Here is a 9,379-nt window from a genome sequence, read left to right as displayed (position 1 = left end):
TTGACAAATCTACGCCCACAACAAATTGTGTTCTACTCGCGCAAGAAGAACTACGCATAGACCTAGCTCTGATACCACTGTTGGGGAACGTTGCAGAAAACAAAAAATTTCCTACTCGTTTCACCAAGATCCATCTAGGAGTTCATCTAGCAACGAGTCATCAGATGCATCTACATACCTTTGTAGATCGCGTGCGGAAGCGTTCAAAGAACGGTGATGATGTAGTCGTACACGACGTGATCCAAATCACCGATGACCAAGCGCCGAACGGACGGCACCTCCGCGTTCAACACACGTACGGGACGGGAAACGTCTCCTCCTACTTGATCCAGCAAGGGGAAGGAGAGGTTGATGAAGATCCAGCAGCACGACGGCGTGGTGGTGGATGCAGGGCGTCACAGTAGCAGGGCTTCGCCTATACTACGAGAGGGAGAGACGTAACGGGGGGGAGGGAGGCGCCAGGGGCTGGGGTATGAAGTCCCTCCTCTCCCCCACTATATATAGGGGTGCCATGGGGGGGGCGCCGGCCCTAGTAGATGGCATCTACTAGGGGGGCGGCGGCCTAGGGTGGGGGGCTTGCCCCCCAAGGCAAGGAGGCGCCCCCTCTAGGGTTTCCCCTCAACCCTAGCCGCATGGGCCCTAAGGGGGTGGCGCCCCAGCCCACTATGGGCTGGGATCCCTCCCACTTCAGCCCATGGGGCCCCCCGGGATAGGTGGCCCCACCCGGTGGACCCCCGGGACCCTTCCGGTGGTCCCAGTACAATACCGGTGACCCCGAAACTTGTCCCGATGGCCGAAACAGCACTTCCTATATAAAATTCTTTACCTCCGGACCATTCCGGAACTCCTCGTGACGTCCGGGATCTCATCCGGGACTCCGAACAACATTCGGGTTACTGCATATACATATCTTCACAACCCTAGCGTCACCGAACCTTAAGTGTGTAGACCCTACGGGTTCGGGAGACAAGCAGACATGACCGAGACGACTCTCCGGTCAATAACCAACAGCGGGATCTGGATACCCATGTTGGCTCCCACATGCTCCACGATGATCTCATCGGATGAACCACGATGTCGAGGATTCAATCAACCCCGTATGCAATTCCCTTTGTCAATCGATATGTTACTTGCCCGAGATTCGATCGTCGGTATCCCAATACCTCGTTCAATCTCGTTACCGGCAAGTCACTTTACTCGTACCGTAATGCATGATCCCGTGACCAGACACTTGGTCACTTTGAGCTCATTATGATGATGCATTACCGAGTGGGCCCAGTGATACCTCTCCGTCATACGGAGTGACAAATCCCAGTCTTGATCCATGTCAACCCAACAGACACTTTCGGAGATACCCGTAGTCTACCTTTATAGTCACCCAGTTACGTTGTGACGTTTGGCATACCCAAAGCACTGCTACGGTATCCGGGAGTTACATGATCTCATGGTCTAAGGAAAAGATACTTGACATTGGAAAACTCTAGCAAACGAACTATACGATCTTGTGCTATGTTTAGGATTGGGTCTTGTCCATCACATCATTCTCCTAATGATGTGATCTCGTTATCAATGACATCCAATGTCCATAGTCAGGAAACCATGACTATCTGTTGATCAACGAGCTAGTCAACTAGAGGCTTACTAGGGACATGTTGGTGTCTGTTATTCACACATGTATTACGATTTCCGGATAACACAATTATAGCATGAATAAAGACAATTATCATGAACAAGGAAATATAATAATAATGCTTTTATTATTGCCTCTAGGGCATATTTCCAACAGTCTCCCACTTGCACTAGAGTCAATAATCTAGTTACATTGTGATGAATCGAACACCCATGGAATTCTGGTGTTGATCATGTTTTGCTCTACGGAGAGGTTTAGTCAACGGATCTGCTACATTCAGGTCCGTATGTACTTTACAAATCTCTATGTCTCCATCTTGAACATTTTCACGAATGGAGTTGAAGCGACGCTTGATGTGCCTTGTCTTCTTGTGAAACCTGGGCTCCTTGGCAAGTGCAATAGCTCCAGTGTTGTCACAGAAGAGCTTGATCGGCCCCGACGCACTGGGTATGACTCCTAGGTCGGTGATGAACTCCTTCACCCATATTTCTTCATGTGCTGCCTCCGAGGCTGCCATGTACTCCGCTTCACATGTAGATCCCGCCACGACGCTCTGCTTGCAACTGCACCAGCTTACTGCCCCACCATTCAAAATATACACGTATCCGGTTTGTGACTTAGAGTCATCCAGATCTGTGTCGAAGCTAGCGTCGACGTAACCCTTTACGACGAGCTCTTCGTCACCTCCATAAACGAGAAACATTTCCTTAGTCCTTTTCAGGTACTTCAGGATATTCTTGACCGCTGTCCAGTGTTCCTTGCCGGGATTACTTTGGTACCTTCCTACCAAACTTACGGCAAGGTTTACATCAGGTCTGGTGCACAGCATGGCATACATAATAGAACCTATGGCTGATGCATAGGGGATGACGCTCATCTCTTCTATATCTTCTGCCGTGGTCGGACATTGAGCTGAGCTCAATTTCATACCTTGTAACACAGGCAAGAACCCCTTCTTAGACTGATCCATATTGAACTTCTTCAATATCTTATCAAGGTATGTGCTTTGTGAAAGACCTATGAGGCGTCTCGATCTATCCCTATAGATTTTGATGCCTAATATATAAGCAGCTTCTCCAAGGTCCTTCATTGAAAAACTCTTATTCAAGTAGGCCTTGATGCTGTCCAAGAGTTCTATATCATTTCCCATCAAAAGTATGTCATCTACATATAATATGAGAAATGCTACAGAGCTCCCACTCACTTTCTTGTAAACGCAGGCTTCTCCATAAGTCTGCGTAAACCCAAACGCTTTGATCATCTCATCAAAGCGAATGTTCCAACTCCGAGATGCTTGCACCAGCCCATAAATCGAGCGTTGGAGCTTGCACACCTTGTCAGCGTTCTTAGGATCGACAAAACCTTCCGGCTGCATCATATACAATTCTTCCTTAAGGAAACCATTAAGGAATGCCGTTTTGACGTCCATTTGCCATATCTCATAATCGTAGAATGCGGCAATTGCTAACATGATTCGGACGGACTTTAGCTTCGCTACCGGTGAGAAAGTCTCATCGTAGTCAACCCCTTGAACTTGTCGATAACCCTTAGCGACAAGTCGAGCTTTATAGATGGTCACATTACCATCCGCGTCTGTCTTCTTCTTAAAGATCCATTTATTTTCTATGGCTCGCCGTTCAACGGGCAAGTCAGTCAAAGTCCATACTTCATTTTCATACATGGATCCTATCTCGGATTTCATGGCTTCCAGCCATTTGTCAGAATCCGGGCCCGCCATCGCTTCTTCATAGTTCGAAGGTTCACCGTTGTCTAACAACATGATTTCCAAGACAGGGTTGCCGTACCACTCTGGTGCGGAACGTGTCCTTGTGGACCTTCGAATTTCAGTAGGAGCTTGATCAGAAGTATCTTGATCATTATCATTAACTTCCTCTCTAGTCGGTGTAGGCACCTCAGGAACATTTTCTTGAGTCATGCCATTTTCCGGTTCAAGAGGCAATACTTCATCAAGCTCTACTTTCCTCCCGCTTACTTCTTTCGAGAGAAACTCCTTCTCTAGAAAGGATCCATTTCTGGCAACAAAGATCTTGCCTTCGGATCTGAGGTAGAAGGTATACCCAACAGTTTCTTTAGGGTATCCTATGAAGACGCATTTTTCCGACTTGGGTTCGAGCTTTTCAGGTTGAAGTTTCTTGACATAAGCATCGCATCCCCAAACTTTTAGAAACGACAGCTTAGGTTTCTTCCCAAACCATAATTCATACGGTGTCGTCTCAACGGATTTCGACGGAGCCCTATTTAAAGTGAATGCGGCAGTCTCTAAAGCATAGCCCCAAAAAGATAGCGGTAAATCAGTAAGAGACATCATAGATCGCACCATATCTAATAGAGTGCGATTACGACGTTCAGACACACCGTTACGCTGAGGTGTTCCAGGCGGCGTGAGTTGTGAAACTATTCCACATTTTCTTAAGTGTGTGCCAAACTCGTGACTCAAGTATTCTCCTCCACGATCTGATCGTAGAAACTTGATTTTCCTGTCACGTTGATTTTCAACCTCACTCTGAAATTCCTTGAACTTTTCAAAGGTTTCAGACTTGTGTTTCATTAAGTATATATACGCATATCTACTCAAATCATCAGTGAGGGTGAGAACATAACGATAGCCACCGCGAGCCTCAACACTCATTGGACCGCACACATCAGTATGTATGATTTCCAATAAGTTGGTTGCTCGCTCCATTGTTCCTGAGAACGGAGTCTTGGTCATTTTACCCATGAGGCATGGTTCGCACGTGTCAAATGATTCATAATCAAGAGACTCTAAAAGTCCATCAGCATGGAGCTTCTTCATGCGTTTGACACCTATGTGACCAAGGCGGCAGTGCCACAAGTATGTGGGACTATCATTATCAACTTTACATCTTTTGGTACTCACATTATGAACATGTGTAGCATCACGTTCGAGATTCATAAAGAATAAACCATTCACCATAGGAGCATGACCATAAAACATATCTCTCATATAAATGGAACAACCATTATTCTCAGATTTAAATGAGTAGCCATCTCGAATTAAACGAGATCCCGATACAATGTTCATTCTCAAAGCTGGCACTAAATAACAATTATTAAGGTTTAAAACTAATCCCGAAGGTAGATATAGAGGTAGCGTGCCGACGGCGATCACGTTGACCTTGGAACCATTCCCGACGCGCATCGTCACCTCGTCCTTTGCCAGTTTCCGCTTATTCCGCAGCCCCTGCTTTGAGTTACAAATGTGAGCAACTGCACCGGTATCAAATACCCAGGAGCTACTACGGGCACTAGTAAGGTACACATCAATTACATGTATATCACATATACCTTTTGTTTTGCCGGCCTTCTTGTCCGCTAAGTATTTAGGGCAGTTCTGCTTCCAGTGACCGCTTCCCTTGCAATAAAAGCACTCAGTCTCGGGCTTGGGTCCATTCTTTGGCTTCTTCCCGGCAGCTTGCTTGCCGGGCGCGGCAACCTCCTTGCCGTCCTTCTTGAAGTTCTTTTTACCCTTGCCTTTCTTGAACTTAGTGGTTTTATTGACCATCAACACTTGATGTTCCTTCTTGACTTCTACCTCCGCTGATTTCAGCATTGAGAACAACTCAGGAATGGTCTTTTGCATCCCCTGCATGTTGAAGTTCATCACAAAGCTCTTGTAGCTTGGTGGAAGCGACTGGAGGATTCTGTCAATGACCGCATCATCCGGGAGATTAACTCCCAGCTGAGACAAGCGGTTATGCAACCCAGACATAGTGAGTATGTGCTCACTGACAGAACTGTTTTCCTCCATCTTACAGCTGAAGAACTTATCGGAGACTTCATATCTCTCGATCCGGGCATGAGCTTGAAAAACCATTTTCAGCTCTTCGAACATCTCATATGCTCCATGTCTCTCAAAACGCTTTTGGAGCCCCGGCTCTAAGCTGTAAAGCATGCCGCACTGAACGAGGGAGTAGTCGTCAACACGTGTCTGCCAAGCGTTCATAACGTCTTGGTTCTGTGGGACGGGAGGATCACCTAGCGGTGCTTGTAGGACATAATCTTTCTTGGCAGCTATGAGGATGATCCTCAGGTTCCGGACCCAGTCCGTATAGTTGCTGCCATCGTCTTTCAGCTTGGTTTTCTCTAGGAACGCGTTGAAGTTGAGGACTACGTTGGCCATTTGATCTACAAGACATATTGTAAAATATTTTAGACTAAGTTCATGATAATTAAGTTCATCCAATCAAATTATTAATGAACTCCCACTTAGATTAGACATCCCTCTAGTCATCTAAGTATTACATGATCCGAGTTAACTAGGCCGTGTCCGATCATCACGTGAGACGGACTAGTCAACATCGGTGAACATCTTCATGTTGATCGTATCTTCTATACGACTCATGCTCGACCTTTCGGTCTCCTGTGTTCCGAGGCCATGTCTGTACATGCTAGGCTCGTCAAGTCAACCTAAGTGTTTGCATGTGTAAATCTGTCTTACACCCGTTGTATGTGAACGTCTGAATAAAACACCCGATCAACACGTGGTGTTTCAAAACAGCAAACTGTCGCAACGGTGCACAGTTAGGGGGAACACTTCTTAAAATTATTATGAGGGATCATCTTATTTACTACCGTCGTTCTAAGTAAACAAGATGCAAAACATGATAAACATCACATGCAATCATATAATAAACGTGACATGATATGGCCAATATCACATAGCTCCTTTGATCTCCATCTTGGGGCTCCATGATCATCTTGTCACCGGCTTGACACCATGATCTCCATCATCATGATCTCCATCATCGTGTCTCCATGAAGTTGCTCGCCAACTATTACTTCTACTACTATGGCTAACGCGTTTAGCAATAAAGTAAAGTAATTTACATGGCGTTTCTCAATGACACGCAGGTCATATAAAAGAATAAGGACAACTCCTATGGCTCCTGCCGGTTGTCATACTCATCGACATGCAAGTCGTGATTCCTATTACAATAGCATGAACATCTCATACATCACATATAGATCATTCATCATTCATCACAACTTTGGCCATATCATATCACGAACCACTTGCTGCAAAAACAAGTTAGACGTCCTCTAATTGTTGTTTGCAAGTTTTACGTGGCTGAATTAGGGTTCTAGCAAGAACGTCTTCTTACCTACGTTAAAGCCACAACGTGATTTGTCAACTTCTATTTACCCTTCATAAGGACCCTGTTCATCGAATCCGCTCCAACTAAAGTGGGAGAGACAGACACCCGCCAGCCACCTTATGCAACTAGTGCATGTTAGTCGGTGGAACCGGTCTCACGTAAGCGTACGTGTAAGGTTGGTCCGGGCCGCTTCATCCCACAATACCGCTGAAGCAAGAAAAGACTAGTAGCGGCAAGAAAGTTGACAAATCTACGCCCACAACAAATTGTGTTCTACTCGCGCAAGAAGAACTACGCATAGACCTAGCTCTGATACCACTGTTGGGGAACGTTGCAGAAAACAAAAAATTTCCTACTCGTTTCACCAAGATCCATCTAGGAGTTCATCTAGCAACGAGTCATCAGATGCATCTACATACCTTTGTAGATCGCGTGCGGAAGCGTTCAAAGAACGGTGATGATGTAGTCGTACACGACGTGATCCAAATCACCGATGACCAAGCGCCGAACGGACGGCACCTCCGCGTTCAACACACGTACGGGACGGGAAACGTCTCCTCCTACTTGATCCAGCAAGGGGAAGGAGAGGTTGATGAAGATCCAGCAGCACGACGGCGTGGTGGTGGATGCAGGGCGTCACAGTAGCAGGGCTTCGCCTATACTACGAGAGGGAGACGTAACGGGGAGAGAGGGAGGCGCCAAAGTTCAGGTATGAAGTCCCTCCTCTCCCCCACTATATATAGGGGTGCCATGGGGGGGCGCCGGCCATAGTAGATGGCATCTACTAGGGGGGCGGCGGCCTAGGGTGGGGGGCTTGCCCCCCAAGGCAAGGAGGCGCCCCCTCTAGGGTTTCCCCTCAACCCTAGCCGCATGGGCCCTAAGGGGGTGGCGCCCCAGCCCACTATGGGCTGGGATCCCTCCCACTTCAGCCCATGGGGCCCCCCGGGATAGGTGGCCCCACCCGGTGGACCCCCGGGACCCTTCCGGTGGTCCCGGTACAATACCGGTGACCCCGAAACTTGTCCCGATGGCCGAAACAGCACTTCCTATATAAAATTCTTTACCTCCGGACCATTTCGGAACTCCTCGTGACGTCCGGGATCTCATCCGGGACTCCGAACAACATTCGGGTTACTGCATATACATATCTTCACAACCCTAGCGTCACCGAACCTTAAGTGTGTAGACCCTACGGGTTCGGGAGACAAGCAGACATGACCGAGACGACTCTCCGGTCAATAACCAACAGCGGGATCTGGATACCCATGTTGGCTCCCACATGCTCCACGATGATCTCATCGGATGAACCACGATGTCGAGGATTCAATCAACCCCGTATGCAATTCCCTTTGTCAATCGATATGTTACTTGCCCGAGATTCGATCGTCGGTATCCCAATACCTCGTTCAATCTCGTTACCGGCAAGTCACTTTACTCGTACCGTAATGCATGATCCCGTGACCAGACACTTGGTCACTTTGAGCTCATTATGATGATGCATTACCGAGTGGGCCCAGTGATACCTCTCCATCATACGGAGTGACAAATCCCAGTCTTGATCCATGTCAACCCAACAGACACTTTCGGAGATACCCGTAGTCTACCTTTATAGTCACCCAGTTACGTTGTGACGTTTGGCATACCCAAAGCACTGCTACGGTATCCGGGAGTTACATGATCTCATGGTCTAAGGAAAAGATACTTGACATTGGAAAACTCTAGCAAACGAACTATACGATCTTGTGCTATGTTTAGGATTGGGTCTTGTCCATCACATCATTCTCCTAATGATGTGATCTCGTTATCAATGACATCCAATGTCCATAGTCAGGAAACCATGACTATCTGTTGATCAACGAGCTAGTCAACTAGAGGCTTACTAGGGACATGTTGGTGTCTGTTATTCACACATGTATTACGATTTCCGGATAACACAATTATAGCATGAATAAAGACAATTATCATGAACAAGGAAATATAATAATAATGCTTTTATTATTGCCTCTAGGGCATATTTCCAACAGTCTCCCACTTGCACTAGAGTCAATAATCTAGTTACATTGTGATGAATCGAACACCCATGGAATTCTGGTGTTGATCATGTTTTGCTCTACGGAGAGGTTTAGTCAACGGATCTGCTACATTCAGGTCCGTATGTACTTTACAAATCTCTATGTCTCCATCTTGAACATTTTCACGAATGGAGTTGAAGCGACGCTTGATGTGCCTTGTCTTCTTGTGAAACCTGGGCTCCTTGGCAAGTGCAATAGCTCCAGTGTTGTCACAGAAGAGCTTGATCGGCCCCGACGCACTGGGTATGACTCCTAGGTCGGTGATGAACTCCTTCACCCATATTTCTTCATGTGCTGCCTCCGAGGCTGCCATGTACTCCGCTTCACATGTAGATCCCGCCACGACGCTCTGCTTGCAACTGCACCAGCTTACTGCCCCACCATTCAAAATATACACGTATCCGGTTTGTGACTTAGAGTCATCCAGATCTGTGTCGAAGCTAGCGTCGACGTAACCCTTTACGACGAGCTCTTCGTCACCTCCATAAACGAGAAACATTTCCTTAGTCCTTTTCAGGTACTTCAGGATATTCTTGACC

Source organism: Triticum urartu, chromosome 5A (genome assembly GCF_056163025.1).
Source record: "Triticum urartu cultivar PI428250 chromosome 5A, HENAU_Tu73, whole genome shotgun sequence".
NCBI lineage: Eukaryota > Viridiplantae > Streptophyta > Magnoliopsida > Poales > Poaceae > Triticum > Triticum urartu.
The sequence above is the reverse complement of the archived record's forward strand: the minus strand, read 5'-3'. Positions refer to the sequence as shown.